Consider the following 17,362-nt stretch of genomic DNA (forward strand, 5'->3'; position numbering starts at 1 on the left):
TTTTACTATCATACCTAGCGGGGTTTAAACCTAAGGACAAGAAGAACGGATGTGTGTGTGTGTGTAATTACTATAATATGTTACTATATATACATAAATAATTATGTTTATGTCTTTAGTAGCATGATTTTCAGCATAGGAACATAGAGATCCAAATATAAAATTTAAAAAGCTAAGTAAAAATAAGAACCTGCTGTATAAAAAAATAAATAAAATAAAATTCAAAAATTCAAAAAAAAGCTAAGTAAAAACCCTGTATTTGTAGATTTGAATTGGAAATATCAGTATAATTTATAAAATATTTTTCTCTTTCTAAAAGCACATATTGGGACTTCCCTGGTGGTCCAGTGGTTGAGACTCCATGCTTCCATTGCAGGCGGTGCGGATTCCATCCCTGATCAGGGAACTAGGACCCCGCACACTGTGCCACGCGGCCAAAAAAAAAAAAAAAAGCACATATTTCCTAGCTTTGTGCACTCAGGTGTAGAAACAACAGTAACCCCATAGCAATGAACACGCTTATATCCAGACAGTGGTCTCTCAATGTTATTTCCCACTATCAGGAACCAGGGCTCCTTGGAGAAATGGCTGATTCAAGATCTGGGGCAAGGATATACAAGATGAACCTGGGATATCTTTTTAGGCCAGCAAACAAGAAATCTACCTAAGTCTACTGGGGTCATGCCCAGAAGACACAGGGACTGTCTTTTTTTGTTTTTGAATTTTATTTATTTTTTTATACAGCATGTTCTTATTAGTCATCAACTTTGTACACATCAGTGTATACATGTCAATCCCAATCACCCAATTCATCACACCACCATCCCCACCCCACCGTGGCTTCCCCCCCTTGGTGTCCATACATTTGTTTTCTACATCTGTGTCTCAACTTCTGCCCTGCAAACCGGTTCATTTGTACTATTTTTCTAGGTTCCACATACATGAGTTAATATATGATATTTGTTTTTCTCTTTCTGACTTACTTCACTCTGTATGATAGTCTCTAGATCCATCCACGTCTCAGCAAATGACTCAATTTCATTCCTTTTTATGGCTGAGTAATATTCTATTGTATATATGTATCACATCTTCTTTATCCATTTGTCTGTCGATGGGCATTTAGGTTGCTTCCATGACCTGGCTATTGTAAATAGTGCTGAAATGAACATTGGGGTGCATGTGTCTTTTTGAATTATCATTTTCTCTGGGTATATGCCCAGTAGTGGGATTGCTGGGTCATATGGTAATTCTATTTTTAGTTTTTTAAGGAACCTTCATACTGTTCTCCATAGTGGCTGTATCAAATTACATTCCCACCAACAGTGCAAGAGGGTACCTTTTTCTCCACACCCTCTCCAGGATTTGTTGTTTGTAGATTTTCTGATGATGCTCATGCTAACTGGTGTGAGGTGATACCTCATTGTAGTTTTGATTTGCATTTCTCTAATAATTAGTGATGTTGAGCAGCTTTTCATGTGCCTCTTGGCCATCTGTATGTCTTCTTTGGAGAAATGTCTATTTAGGTCTTCTGCCCATTTTTGGATTGGGTTGTTTATTTCTTTAATATTGAGCTGCATGAGCTGTTTATATATTTTAGAGATTAATCCTTTGTCCATTGATTCATTTGCAAATATTTTCCCCCATTCTGAGGGTTGTCTTTTTGTCTTGTTTATGGTTTCCTTTGCTGTGCAAAAGCTTTTAAGTTCCATTAGGTCCCATTTGTTTATTTTTGTTTTTATTTCCATTACTCTAGGAGGTGGATCAAAAAAGATCTTGCTGTGATTTATGTCAAAGAGTGTTCTTCCTATGTTTTCCTCTAAGAGTCTTATAGTGTCTGGTCTTATATTTAGGTCTTGAATCCATTTTGACTTTATTTTTGTGTATGGTGTTAGGGAGTGTTCTAATTTCATTCTTTTATATGTAGCTGTCCAGTTTTCCCAACACCACTTATTGAAGAGACTGTCTTTTCTCCATTGTATATCCTTGCCTCCTTTGTCATAGATTAGTTGACCATAGGTGCATGGGTTTATCTCTGGGCTTTCTATCTTGTTCCATTGATCTATGTTTCTGTTTTTGTGCCAGTACCATATTGTCTTGATTACTGTAGCTTTGTAGTATAGTCTGAAGTCAGGGAGTCTGATTCCTCCAGCTCTGTTTTTTTCCCTCAAGACGGCTTTGGCTATCCAGGGTCTTTTGTGTCTTCATACAAATTTTAAGATTTTTTGTTCTAGTTCCATAAAAAATGCCATTGGTAATTTGATAGGGATTGCATTGAATCTATAGATTGCTTTGGGTAGTATAGTCATTTTCACAATATTGATTTTTCCTATCCAAGAACATGGTATATCTCTCCATCTGTTGGTGTCATCTTTAATTTCTTTCATCAGTGTCTTAGAGTTTTCTGCATACAGGTTTTTGTCTCCCTAGGTAGGTTTATTCCTAGGTATTTTATTCTTTTTGTTGCAGTGGTAAATGGGAGTGTTTCCTTAATTTCTCTTTCAGATTTTTCATCATTAGTGTACAGGAATGTAAGAGATTTCTGTGCATTAATTTTGTATCCTGCAACTTTACCAAATTCATTGATTAGCTCTAGTAGTTTTCTGGTGGCATTTTTAGGATTCTCTATGTATAGTATCATGTCATCTGCAAACAAGGACAGTTTTCCTTCTTCTTTTCCAATTTGTATTCCTTTTATTTCTTCTTCTTCTCTGATTGCCTTGGCTAGGACTTCCAAAACTATGTTGAATAATAGTGGTGAGAGTGGACATCCTTGTCTTGTTCCTGGTCTTAGAGGAAATGCTTTCAGTTTTTCACCATTGAGAATGATGTTTGCTGTGGGTTTGTCGTATATGGCCTTTATTATGTTGAGGTATGTTCCCTCTATGCCCACTTTCTGGAGAGTTTTTATCATAAATGAGTGTTGAATTTTGTCAAAAGCTTTTTCTGCATCTACTGAGATGATCATATGGTTTTTTTTTAAAGTTTTTTTTTTCTGCTTTATAACAAAGTGAATTAGTCATACATATACATCTGTTCCCCCATCACTTCCCTCTTGCCTCTCCCTCCCTCCCACCCTCCCTATCCCACCCCTCCAGGTGGTCACAAAGCACCGAGCTGATCTCCCTGTGCTATGCGGCTGCTTCCCACTAGCTATCTACCTTACGTTTGGTAGTGTATATATGTCCATGCCTCTCTTTCGCTTTGTCACAGCTTACCCTTCCCCCTCCCCATATCCTCAAGTCCATTCTCAGTAGGTCTGTGTCTTTATTCCTGTTTTACCCCTAGGTTCTTCATGACATTTTTTTTCTTAAATTCCATATATATGTGTTAGCATACGGTATTTGTCTTTCTCTTTCTGACTTACTTCACTCTGTATGACAGACTCTAGGTCTATCCACCTCATTACAAATAGCTCAGTTTCGTTTCTTTTTATGGCTGAGTAATATTCCATTGTATATATGTGCCACATCTTCTTTATCCATTCATCTGATGATGGACACTTAGGTTGTTTCCATCTCTGGGCTATTGTGAATAGAGCTGCAATGAACATTTTGGTACATGTCTCTTTTTGAATTATGGTTTTCTCAGGGTATATGCCTAGTAGTGGGATTGCTGGGTCATATGGTAGTTCTATTTTTAGTTTTTTAAGGAACCTCCATACTGTTCTCCATAGCGGCTGTACCAATTCACATTCCCACCAGCAGTGCAAGAGTGTTCCCTTTTCTCTACACCCTCTCCAGCATTTATTGTTTCTAGATTTCTTGATGATGGCCATTCTGACTGGTGTGAGATGATATCTCATTGTAGTTTTGATTTGCATTTCTCTAATGATTAATGATGTTGAGCATTCTTTCATGTGTTTGTTGGCAGTCTGTATATCTTCTTAGGAGAAATGCCTATTTAAGTCTTCTGCCCATTTTTGGATAGGGTTGTTTGTTTTTTTGCTATTGAGCTGCATGAGCAGCTTATAAATTTTGGAGATTAATCCTTTGTCAGTTGCTTCATTTGCAAATATTTTCTCCCATTCTGAGGGTTGTCTTTTGGTCTTGTTTATGGTTTCCTTTGCTGTGCGAAAGCTTTGGAGTTTCATTAGGTCCCATTTGTTTATCTTTGTTTTTATTTCCATTTCTCTAGGAGGTGGGTCCAAAAAGATCTTGCTGTGATTTATGTCATAGAGTGTTCTACCTATGTTTTCCTCTAAGAGTTTGATAGTTTCTGGCCTTACATTTAGGTCTTTAATCCATTTTGAGCTTATTTTTGTGTATGGTGTTAGGGAATGATCTAATCTCATACTTTTACATGTTCCTGTCCAGTTTTCCCAGCACCAATTATTGAAGAGGCTGTCCTTTCTCCACTGTACATTCCTGCCTCCTTTATCAAAGATAAGTTGACCATATGTGCGTGGGTTTATCTCTGGGCTTTCTATCCTGTTCCATTGGTCTATCTTTCTGTTTTTGTGCCAGTACCACACTGTCTTGATTACTGTAGCTTTGTAGTATAGTCTGAAGTCAGGGAGCCTGATTCCTCCAGCTCTGTTTTTCGTTCTCAAGATTGCTTTGGCTATTCGGGGTCTTTTGTTTTTCCAAACAAATTTTGAAATTTTTTGTTCTAGTTCTGTGAAAAATGCCAGTGGTAGTTTGATAGGGATTGCATTGAATCTGTAGATTGCTTTGGGTAGTAGAGTCATTTTCACAATATTGATTCTTCCAATCCAGGAGCATGGTATATCTCTCCATCTATTTGTATTATCTTTAATTTCTTTCATCAGTGTCTTATAATTTTCTGCATACAGGTCTTTTGTCTCCTTAGGTAGGTTTATTCCTAGATATTTTATTCTTTTTGTTGCAATGGTAAATGGGAGTGTTTTCTTGATTTCATTTTCAGATTTTTCATCATTAGTGTACAGGAATGCCAGAGATTTCTGTGCATTAATTTTGTACCCTGCTACTTTACCAAATTCATTGATTAGCTCTAGTAGTTTTCTGGTAGCATCTTTAGGATTCTCTATGGATAGTATCATGTCATCTGCAAACAGTGACAGCTTTACTTCTTCTTTTCCAATTTGGATTCCTTTTATTTCCTTTTCTTCTCTGATTGCTGTGGCTAAAACTTCCAAAACTATGTTGAATAAGAGTGGTGAGAGTGGGCAACCTTGTCTTGTTCCTGATCTTAGTGGAAATGGTTTCAGTTTTTCACCATTGAGGACGATGCTGGCTGTGGGTTTGTCATATATGGCCTTTATTATGTTGAGGAAAGTTCCCTCTATGCCTACTTTCTGCAGGGTTTTTATCATAAATGGGTGTTGAATTTTGTCGAAAGCTTTCTCTGCATCTATTGAGATGATCATATGGTTTTTCTCCTTCAATTTGTTAATGTGGTGTATCACGTTGATTGATTTGCGTATATTGAAGAATCCTTGCATTCCTGGAATAAACCCCACTTGATCATGGTGTATGATCCTGTTAATGTGCTGTTGGATTCTGTTTGCTAGTATTTTGTTGAGGATTTTTGCATCTATGTTCATCAGTGATATTGGCCTGTAGTTTTCTTTCTTTGTGACATCCTTGCCTGGTTTTGGTATCAAGGTGATGGTGGCCTCGTAGAATGAGTTTGGGAGTGTTCCTCCCTCTGCTATATTTTGGAAGAGTTTGAGAAGGATAGGTGTTAGCTCTTCTCTAAATGCTTGATAGAATTCGCCTGTGAAGCCATCTGGTCCTGGGCTTTTGTTTGTTGGAAGATTTTTTATCACAGTTTCAATTTCAGTGCTTGTGATTGGTCTATTCATATTTTCTATTTCTTCCTGATTCAGTCTTGGCAGGTTGTGCATTTTTAAGAATTTGTCCATTTCTTCCAGGTTGTCCATTTTATTGGCATAGAGTTTCTTGTAGTAATCTCTCATGATCTTTTGTATTTCTGCAGTGTCAGTTGTTACTTCTCCTTTTTCATTTCTATTTCTATTGATTTGAGTCTTCTCCCTTTTTTTCTTGATGAGTCTGGCTAATGGTTTATCAATTTTGTTTATCTTCTCAAAGAACCAGCTTTTAGTTTTATTGATCTTTGCTATTGTTTCCTTCATTTCTTTTTCATTTATTTCTGATCTGATCTTTATGATTTCTTTCCTTCTGCTAACTTTGGGGGGTTTTTGTTCTTCTTTCTCTAATTGCTTTAGGTGCAAGTTTAGGTTGTTTATTCGAGATGTTTCCTGTTTCTTAAGGTGGGATTGTATTTCTATAAACTTCCCCCTTAGAACTGCTTTTGCTGCGTCCCATAGGTTTTGGGTCATCGTGTCTCCATTGTCATTTGTTTCTAGGTATTTTTTAATTTCCTCTTTGATTTCTTCAGTGATCACTTCGTTATTGAGTAGTGTATTGTTTAGCCTCCATGTGTTTGTATTTTTTACAGATCTTTTCCTGTAATTGATGTCTAGTCTCATAGCATTGTGGTCGGAAAAGATACTTGATACAATTTCAATTTTCTTAAATTTACCAAGGCTTGATTTGTGACCCAAGATATGATCTATCCTGGAGAATGTTCCATGAGCACTTGAGAAAAATGTGTATTCTGTTGTTTTTGGATGGAATGTCCTATAAATATCAATTAAGTCCATCTTGTTTAATGTATCATTTAAAGCTTGTGTTTCCTTATTTATTTTCATTTTGGATGATCTGTCCATTGGTGAAAGTGGGGTGTTAAAGTCCCCTACTATGAGTGTGTTACTGTCGATTTCCCCTTTTATGGCTGTTAGTATTTGCTTTATGTATTGAGGTGCTCCTATGTTGGGTGCATAAATATTTACAATTGTTATATCTTCTTCTTGGATTGATCCCTTTATCATTATGTAGTGTTCTTCTTTGTCTCTTCTAATAGTCTTTATTTTAAAGTCTATTTTGTCTGATATAAGAATTGCTACTCCAGCTTTCTTTTGGTTTCCATTTGCATGGAATATCTTTTTCCATCCCCTTACTTTCAATCTGTATGTGTCTCTAGGTCTGAAGTGGGTCTCTTGTAGACAGCATATATATGGGTCTTGTTTTTGTATCCATTCAGCCACTCTGTGTCTTTTGGTGGGAGCATTTAGTCCATTTACATTTAAGGTAATTATTGATATGTATGTTCCTATTCCCATTTCCTTAATTGTTTTGGGTTTGTTATTGTAGGTATTTTCCTTCTGTTGTGTTTCTTGCCTAGAGAAGTTCCTTTAGCATTTGTTGTAAAGCTGGTTTGGTGGTGCTGAACTCTCTCAGCTTTTGCTTGTCTATAAAGTTTTTAATTTCTCCATCGAATCTGAATGAGATCCTTGCTGGGTAGAGTAATCTTGGTTGCAGGTTTTTCTCCTTCATCACTTTAATTATGTCCTGCCACTCCCTTCTGGCTTGTAGAGTTTCTGCTGAGAGATCAGCTGTTATCCTGATGAGGATTCCCTTGTGTGTTATTTGTTGTTTTTCCCTTGCTGCTTTTTTTTTTTTTTTTTTTTTTTTTTTGCTGTACGCGGGCCTCTCACTGTTGTGGCCTCTCCCGTTGCGGAGCACAGGCTCCGGACGCACAGGCTCAGCGGCCATGGCTCACGGGCCCAGCCGCTCCGCGGCATATGGGATCCTCCCAGACCGGGGCACGAACCCGTATCCCCCGCATCGGCAGGCGGACTCTCAACCACTGCGCCACCAGGGAGGCCCTCCCTTGCTGCTTTTAATATGATTTCTTTGTGTTTAATTTTTGACAGTTTGACTAATATGTGTCTTGGCGTATTTCTCCTTGGATTTATTCTGTATGGGACTCTCTGTGCCTCCTGGACTTGATTAACTATTTCCTTTCCCATATTAGGGAAGTTTTCAACTATAATCTCTTCAAATATTTTCTCAGTCCTTTTTTCTCTTCTTCTTCTGGAACCCCTATAATTCGAATGTTGGTGCGTTTAATGTTGTCCCAGAGGTCTCTGAGACTGTCCTCTGTTCGTTTCATTCTTTTTTCTTTATTTTGCTCTGCATCAGTTATTTCCACTATTTTATCTTCCACCTCACTTATTCATTCTTCTGCCTCAGTTATTCTGCTATTGATCCCATCTAGAGTATTTTTCATTTCATTTATTGTGTTTTTAATCGATGCTTGATTCATCTTTAGTTCTTCTAGGTCCTTGTCAACTGTTTCTTGCATTTTGTCTATTCTATTTCCAAGATTTTGGATCTTGGAAATAGAATCTTGGATCATCTTTACTATCATCATTCTGAATTCTTTTTCAGGTAGACTGCCTATTACCTCTTCATTTGTTAGGTCTGGTAGGTTTTTATCTTGCTCCTTCACCTGCTGTGTGTTTTCCTGTCTTCTCATTTTGCTTATCTTAATGTGTTTGGGGTCTCCTTTTTGCAGGCTGCAGATTCGTAGTTCCCGTTGTTTTTGGTGTCTGTCCCCAGTGGCTAAGGTTGTTTCAGTAGGTTGTGTAGGCTTCCTGGTGGGGGGGACTAGTGCCTGTGTTCTGGTGGTTGAGGCTCAATCTTGTCTTTCTGGTGGACAGGTCCACGTCTGGTGGTGTGTTTCGGGGTGCCTGTGGCCTTATTATGTTTTTAGGCCACCTCTCTGCTAATGGGTGGGGTTGTGTTCCTGTCTTGCTAGTTGCTTGGCATAGGGTGACCAGCACTGTAGCTTGCTGGTCGTTGACTGAAGCTGGGTGCTGGTGTTGAGATGGAGATCTCTGGGAGATTTTCGCTGCTTGATATTATGTGGAGCTGGGAGGTCTCTTGTGGACCCGTGTCCTGAAGTTGGCTCTCCCACTTCAGAGGCACAGCACTGACTCCTGGCTGCAGCACCAAGAGCCTTTCATCTACCCGGCTCAGAATAAAAGGGAGAAAACGTAGAAAGAAAGAATTAGTAGAAGAAAGAAAGAGAGAGAAAGAAAGGAAGAAGGAAAGGAAGGAAGGAAGGAAGAAAGAAAGAAAGAAAGGAGGGAGGGAGGAAGGAAAGAAAAAGAAAGAGTGAAAGGAAGAAGGGAGGGGGGGAGGAAGGAAAGAAAGAAAAAGAAAGAAAGACAGGAGGGAGGGAGGGAGGAAGGAAAGAAAAAGAAAGAGTGAAAGGAAGAAGGGAGGGAGGGAGGGAGGAAGGAAAGAAAGAAAGAAAGAAAGACAGGAGGGAGGGAGGGAGGAAGGAAAGAAAAAGAAAGAGTGAAAGGAAGAAGGGAGGGAGGGAGGGAGGAAGGAAAGAAAGAAAGAAAGACAGGAGGGAGGGAGGGAGGGAGGAAGGAAAGAAAGAAAGAAAGGGGCGGAGGGAGGGAGGGAGGAAGGGAAGGTAGGAAAAAAAGAGAGAAGATAAAGTAAAATAGAATAAAGTATAAAATATAGTAGCGTTATTAAAAATAAAAAAATTATTATTAAAAACAAAACAAAGCAAAAAAACAACAACAAAAAAAACGGACAGATAGAACCCTGGGACCTATGGTGGAAGCAAAGCTATACAGAGAAAATCTCACACAGAAGCATACACATACACATTCACAAAAAGAGAACAGGGGGAAAAAATCAAAAATCTTGCTCTCAAAGTCCACTTCCTCAATTTGGGATAATTCGTTGTAAAAAGAGGAAAAGGGGAATAAGTCTGGAATCTTGCTCTCAAAGTCCACCTCCTTAATTTGGGATGATTCGCTGTCCATTCATGCACTCCACAGACGCAGGGCACATCAAGCGGACCGTGGAGCTTTAATCCGCTGCCTCCGAGGCTGCACAGAGAGATTTCCCTGTCTCTTCTCTGCTCTCACAGCTCCCGGGTCTCAGCCTTGGACCTGGCCCCGCCTCTGCGCGTAGGTCGCTGGAGGGCGTCCGTTCTTCGCTCAGACAGGACGGGTCTAAAGGAGCCGCTGATTCGGGGGCTCTGGCTCACTCAGGCCGAGGGGAGGGAGGGGCACGCAGTGCGGGGCGGGCCCACGGCGGCAGAGGCCGGCGTGACGTTGCACCAGCCCGAGGCGCTCCATGCGCTTTCCCGGGGAAACCGTCCCTGGGTCCCGGGACCCCGGCAGTGGCGGGCTGCACAGGCTCCCCGGAAGGGGGGGTGGACGGTGACCTGCACTCGCACACAGGCCTTGTGGCGGCGGCAGCAGCAGCCCCAGCGTCCCACGCCCGTCTCCAGAGTCCGCGCCTTCAGCCGCGGCTCACGCCCGTCTCTGGAGCTTCTTTAAGCAGTGCTCTTAATGCCCTCTCCTCGCGCACCAGGGAACAAAAGGGAAGAAAAAGTCTCTTGCCTCTTCGGCAGCTCCAGACTTTTTCCCCGGACTCCCTCCGGGCTAGCCGCGGCGCACCAACCCCTTCAGTCTCTCTTCCTGCCGCCAGCCCCAGTCCTCTACCTGTGCTCCGACCGAAACCCGATACCCGAGCCTCAGCTCCCAGGCCCGCCCGCCCCGGCGGCCGAGCAGAGAAGACTCTCGGGCTGGTGTGTGCCTAAGGGCACCGATCCTCTGTGCTGGAATCTCTCCGCTTTGCCCTCCGCACCCCTGTTGCTGTGCTCTCCTCGGCTACTCCGAAGCTTTCCCCCTCCGCCACCCGCAGTCTCCGCCTGCGAAGGGGCTTCTAGTGTGTGGAAACCTTTCCTCCTTCACGGCTCCCTCCCACTTGTGCAGGTCCCGTCCCTATCCTTTTGTCTCTGTTTTTTCTTTTTTCTTTTGCCCTACCCAGGTATGTGGGGAGTTTCTTGCCTTTTGGGGGGTCTGAGGTCTTCTGTCAGCGTTCAGTAGATGTTCTGTAGGAGTTGTTCCACGTGTAGATGAATTTCTGATGTATCTGTGGGGAGGAAGGTGATCTCCGCGTTTTACTCTTCCGCCATCTTCCTCCGGACCGCCGATCATATGGTTTTTATTCTTCAGTTTAATATGGTGTATCACATTGATTGATTTGCGTATATTGAACAGGGATCGTCTTGAAGCGGCTACTGGGACAACTTAAGCATCAAAAAGAATAATATCAGAAAAAGAAGAATAACTGCGATGGATTGAAACACAGCAAATATACAGAAAGACGTGAACTCATAATGGTGCTAAAAAAAAATGAAGGAAAACTCATTGGCCGGGACTTCCCTGGTGGCACAGCGGTTAAGAATGGTTAAGAATCTGCCTGCCAATGCAGGGGACACGGGTTCGATCTCTGGTCTGGGAAGATCCCACATGCCGCGGAGCAACTAAGCCCGTGCACCACAACTACTGAGCCTGCACTCTAGAGCCCATGTGCTGCATTACTGAAGCCCACGCGCCTAGAGCCTGTGCTCTGCAACAAGAGAAGCCACTGCAATGAGAAGCTCACGCACCGCAGCAAAGAGTAGCCGCTGCTCGCCACAACTAGAGAAAGCCCACGTGCAGCAATGAAGACCTAACACAGCCAAAAATTAAAAAAAAAATAAATAAATAAAACTCATTGGCCAACTTTGGAGGTTGCCAGGGAAACCACTTATTATTCTGTAAATCGGCAAATAGAGGGGGAGACTCAAGTATTTGTCCTGCTTTTCCTGTCCAAATTGTATTTCAGAGTACAGTAGTCTCATAGTTGGTTGTTTTTGTTTCCTGTGGCTGCTATAGCAAATGACCACAAACTGCATGGCTTAAAAGAACAGAAATGTATTTTTTCATAGTTCTGGAAGCTATAAATCTGAAATCAAGGTGTGGACAGGGCCACGCTCCCCCCAAAGCCTCCAGGAGAGAATCCTTCCTGCCTCTTCTAGCTCCTGGTGGCTTCAGGTGTTCCTTGGCTTGTGGCTGCACCCCTCCAGTCTCTGCCTCCATCTTCAACTCACCTCCTCCTCGTCTCTGTGTCTGTGTCCTTCTGTCTTTCTCTTATTACTCTTGTCATTGGATTTAGGGCCCATCCCAATAATCCAGGACAATCTCATCTCAAAACCCTTCACTTAATTATATCCCTGAAGATCCTTTTTTCCAATAAGTTCACGTCTACAGTTTCTAGATGGACATATCTTTTTGGGGGGCCACCATCCAACCCACTGCACGTGGTGAAAGGAAGCTCTTCCTGGAGCAGTTCCAGCTATTAAGTTCAGAAAGTATAGTCTTGCAACTGAATGAACAAATGGGCCCAAGAGCTGATCATCGCTGGTCCCTAACACCAGCAGATGGAAGGTTGACGGCGTCTTCATACCATGGATTTAAGGACACTTAGCAGGGTTAACGCCACTTGACATGGAACAAGCTGACATTCTGGGCTTCTTGGAGTACCCAGCACTGCCCATGAGGACCAGTGGCAAAGAGAATTTTTTTTTTGAACCTGGATGTAATTAAGGCTTTAACTATAGCAAGCAGTTTTCAGGAAATTCAGAGGATAGAAGAACGTGTATTCACTAAGAAGATATAAGCTCCGTGACAATGAACTCCAAGGACCTCAGAGGAGTATCTGGTGCATAAAGGTGCTCAGTGAAAATGTGCTGAATGAATGAATCCAGACTGTATAAACAAATCTTAAAAATCAGTAAGGACCAGCAACCCCAGAGCAAATCAGAAAAGGAGATGAACTGACAATTTACAGAGAGAGAAAATGGGAAGGATCCATAAATACATGAAGAGACTCAATCTCACTAGTAATTAAGGTAATAAAAATGAAAACCTTAATGCGATACCATTTCACACTCCCAGATTGGGATCTGACAATACCACATGCTGCTGAGGATGTGGAGCAAACTTCCTCCTGCTGGTGGGTGTGTGAGCTGGTCCAACAGCTCTGAAAGCACTTGGATGATACTTGCAAAATGTGCATATCCTATGACCCAGAAATCCCACTCCTAGGGATTTACCTTAGAGAAACCTGTGTATATGCATGAGAAACAAAAATGTTCACAGCAGCATTACTTGTAATTGAAAAATAGGGGAAATATTTGTTAACAGGATCATGTAAAATAACACACTGGGCAGCAGTAAAGAATGAATGAACCAGAACTACACCTACCAACATGGTAGAAAGTCACAAGCAACAAAATAAGTAGCAGGAAAAATATAGTGTTATATTATTTATAAAAGCTGAACAATAACAAGAGAATTATATACCTACATAATTTTAAGGTGTATTTAATAATACACAGTAAAGGTGATTCATAAGAAAAACTCCAAATTCAGAATGTTACCAAATGCACAGTGAGGCCAAAGAAACCGAAATGTCAGAGTTTGGAGCAGAGAAAGATTTGTTGCAGGGCCATGCAAGGAGAATGGGGGGCTCGTGCCCCAAAGACCCTGAACTCCCCAAAGGGTTTTAGCAAAGCATTTTAAAAAGCAAGGGCTTCCCTGGTGGCGCAAGTGGTTGAGAGTCCACCTGCTGATGCAGGGGACACGGGTTCGTGCCCCGGTCTGGGAAGATCCCACATGCCATGGAGTGGCTGGGCCCGTGAGCCATGGCTGCTGAGCCTGCATGTCCGGAGCCTGTGCTCCACAACGGGAGAGGCCACAACAGTGAGAGGCCCGCATACCACACACAAAAAAAATAAATAAAAGGCAAGGTGAGGGAGGGGCATTGTTGGTTGTTGCAGACTTCTTGGTGTTGGAATCCTTTGTTCTTGCAGCTGTCCACGTAGGTCAGGTCATGATGTTCCTGTAAACCTCCAACAAGAAAAATGTTACTCTCTGTTCTGCAACTTTTTATCTGTGTATGAATGGAAAAGTGTTATACCCTTAAAAGTCAGAGCCTTGAGAATAGGCTATCCTATATACTTCGGGCTATAGGCAACATTCTTAAATGTAAGCAAAAGTACTAGAATAAAAAGGTTAAAGTGAAAGAAACAGATTTAATATGGAGTCAGATTTGTTCTTCCCTATTACAAGAGTAGTGGTTGCATCCAGCATGGGGAGGGAGGGGTGGGAAGAAAGAGCCCTCAGTTGTGTCTGTAATGACATTGCTTAAAATGGGTGGTGGATACATGGCTGGTCATTACTCTTTGTTAATTACTATTTATTCCTTTTAAAATATGGAATCACTTTCCTACTCAAAACCCTCTGATGGTTTCCCATTACACTTTGAATCAGTTCCAAAGCCCTAATTCTGGTCTATATCATTTGGCTCCTGGCTACTTCCTGGACATCTTCTGCTACCACTTTCCCTTTTGCTCACTGAACTCTGGCCATACCAGACATACCAAATATGTTCCAGCCTCAGGGCCTTTGCATATGCTATTCTCCTTGCATTGAATGTAGGGCATAGGCTCCTACTCTTTCTTGCTATGCTTCTCTACTCACATCTCCACAAAAGCCACCAGACCAGCTTCTGTTTTACCCTAGAGATTGATGATGAGCTTGAGATGACCCTGGCTCTCTTATGAAGCACTGCAGTGGGCTGCTTCTTCACCCTCCTGCCCCAAACTGTGATCCCAGGGTTGGGCCCATTGCTGTGTGGTCACTTAGGGCAGGCGCATCTGTGGATGGGGGAAGAGGTTGTAAAATGGCTCTGGAAAGGATGTGTCATGTAGAAGGTGGGGGGGTACTGTCATTGCGGGTAGAATCGTGGTGGTCTCCAGGGTCCTCTCCAATGAATTCCTGGGCTGGATGAGCCACGTGCTCTCTGCAGCCTCCCTGGGCCACCAGCAGATTCAGACATTGCTCTGGGGAGACACACAACTCCAAGTACAAGGTGTGAGGCTGGTGGAGGCTTTGGGATGAGCTAGGCAGGAATCGGACTCAGCACTGACCCAGCTTCTAGGGACATTTTAATTACATAAAATTAAAACTCACTCACATTTATGTTGTGCTTCAAAAATTACCAAAAGTGGGGCTTACCTGGTGGCGCAGTGGTTGAGAATCTGCCTGCTAATGCAGGGAACACAGGTTCGAGCCCTGGTCTGGGAAGATCCCACATGCCACGGAGCAACTAGGCCCGTGAGCCACAACTACTGAGCCTGCGCGTCTGGAGCCTGTGCTCCACAACAAGAGAGGCCGTGATAGTGAGAGGCCCGCGCACCGCAATGAAGAGTGGCCCCCGCTTGCCACAACTGGAGAAAGCCTTCGCACAGAAATGAAGACCCAACACAGCCAAAAATAAATAAATAAATAAATAAATAATAAATAAGCCAAGCATTTGGGGAAAAAAAAAAAATCCTTATTGCACCTCTTTAAAAAAAAAAAAAAAAAATTACCAAAAGTTCCCACAGACCTTATTGAAAGGCTGAAAAGGAAAGTTTTTATAACTTTTATAGAAACTATAAATACTACTGTTTAATTGTATGATTACTTACTGTTAATTTATGATGCTAACTTTTCATTATTACAAATGACACAAGTAGGAATTTGACTGAATTTGGTTTAAAAACTAAAAAACACAACTAAAACAACAAAAACAACAAACCCCCCCAAAACACCAAACACCCAAAAGGAAAAAGAACAAAATGGCTTCAGGTGGTATTAATTTGGGGCTCATGTTATTTCTCTAGATTGTCATTGTGAACACTTTTTTTTTTTTTTTAATAAATTTTATTTATTTATTTATTCATTTATTTATGGCTGTGTTGGCTCCTCGTTTCCGTGTGAGGGCCTTCTCTAGTTACGGCAAGCGGGGGCCACTCCTCATCGCGGTACGCGGGCCTCTCACTATCGCGGCCTCCTGTTGCGGAGCACAGGCTCCAGACGCGCAGGCTCAGTATTTGTGGCTCACGGGGCCAGCTGCTCCGCGGCATGCGGGATCTTCCCAGACCAGGGCTCGAACCCCTGTCCCCTGCATCGGCAGGCAGACTCTCAACCACTGCGCCACCAGGGAAGCCCCTGAACACTTTTTAAACTAAATTGCTGTCAACTTTGTTTTCCAAAAGTTTTCTCCTGGGAGCCGCTGAGGATGGAGGGCACATCCTCTCTCAGTGAAAGAAGAATCCGCTCTTTAAACAGCCTTAAAAACAGCTGCTGGTTGTCAGTGGGAAGAAAGTCACCTGGCCGACTGCTCCCCTCAAGGGAAAGGCTGGGTCCCCCAGGAGCAGAAGCTGGGAAGACCACCCCCCTGAGCAGGCCCTGGGATTTCAGAATTCCAAAACTGGTTTCGGTGAGTTTGTGGTTCTCGAGAAAAGTTTTGAGAAACAAAATATCCCTTAGAAACAGCCCCTTAGCTGTTCCATGGTGTTCTCAGCTGATGTTCCTCTCTCACCAGTGCCAGAAATTTCCCCAAATGCCTTCTGTGTTGGTGCCATTTTGTGAAAAACTAAAGCAAAGGTGTTTGCTTGTGGAGGACGGGTTAGAGGGCTGAGAGGACGGGCTGCGTTTGCAGGGAAGCTGCTGCCCTCCAGTGGCCATTCTGAGTATGGCGAGGTCCGTGCCCAGGGGACCTTGGCTATCCCGTCCACCCCTCCCATCTTTCTTATTGGTAAACTGGGATACACAGGACCCTTAAAGGTCTCCTGTAAGTTACAGGCATATCAGGGACAAACAACACAATGCGTGTTCCTGAACTGCCATCCTTTCTCACACAATAAGACATAGGATTGCACTGGGCTATGGTCCCTCTTGCCTCTATGTCCTGCTTTTAGAATTTCAAAGCACTGTCACCCTGGATGACAGATACCCAACCGTTCCCACCTACCCTCTTGTCACCTGAGAGGCCGCCTCCCCTGCCCCCCGCTGAATGGACAAGGCTGGCCACTCAGATGCCCCCTCTCAGGCCTGAGTTAGCAACTTGAGGCCCAGCTGACATGAGGCCGTGCAGAGGGGCCCAGGACTGGCACCTGGTAACCCCACACCTCACATAAGTGGATGTTGGAGGAGCAGACACCCTGCCCTCCCAGGGGCAGCTGTGTCCAGAGAGGAGGAGGCAGGTGCTGGAGAGCAGCAGAGAAGGACCTCCAGGCCTCAGAGAGGGGGTCAGTGTGGCTGAGGTGGGGGGTGATGATGACCTGCTGGTGACCACTGGTATGGGCTGTACTTCCTGCCCTTGGAAATCCCACACCCCCTCCCCCCAGGTCTTGACTGAGCAGGTATGATTGCATTTTTCCTCCACAAACACACAATCCCCAACTAAGACACAACACGTCTTATTTTGTTGGAGCCTCAGAAGCAACCAGGGATGCCAGAGGGCCTGGTTTGATCATCTCCAGTTGAAGAAACTGGGACAAGAGAGTGTGCTCTGACACACAGCCTCAGGGAAGCGGGAACTTGAAGTCCTGGGCTGCAATAAATTTCTCGTTGGCCCGTTGGACTGTTGGAACTGACTTAGGGAACAAGTCAGGAAGAGGCATGGTGTTCATTTTCCGGGGTGCAGCTCAGCAGCCTCAGCTCCACCAAGGAAGACCCCTAGGCTGAGTTTTAGGGTGTCAGGACCCCAGCATCTCCCAGAAACATAGTAAATGTCCCTTTGGCCCCTGCTCCAGAGTTCCCCACCCCATCACTGATAGCATAACAGGCTCCTGGGGGTGGAAGCTGAGAGAGAGAGAG

The sequence above is a fragment of the Mesoplodon mirus genome (genome assembly GCF_964341445.2).
Source record: "Mesoplodon mirus genome assembly, chromosome: 3".
Taxonomy (NCBI): domain Eukaryota; kingdom Metazoa; phylum Chordata; class Mammalia; order Artiodactyla; family Ziphiidae; genus Mesoplodon; species Mesoplodon mirus.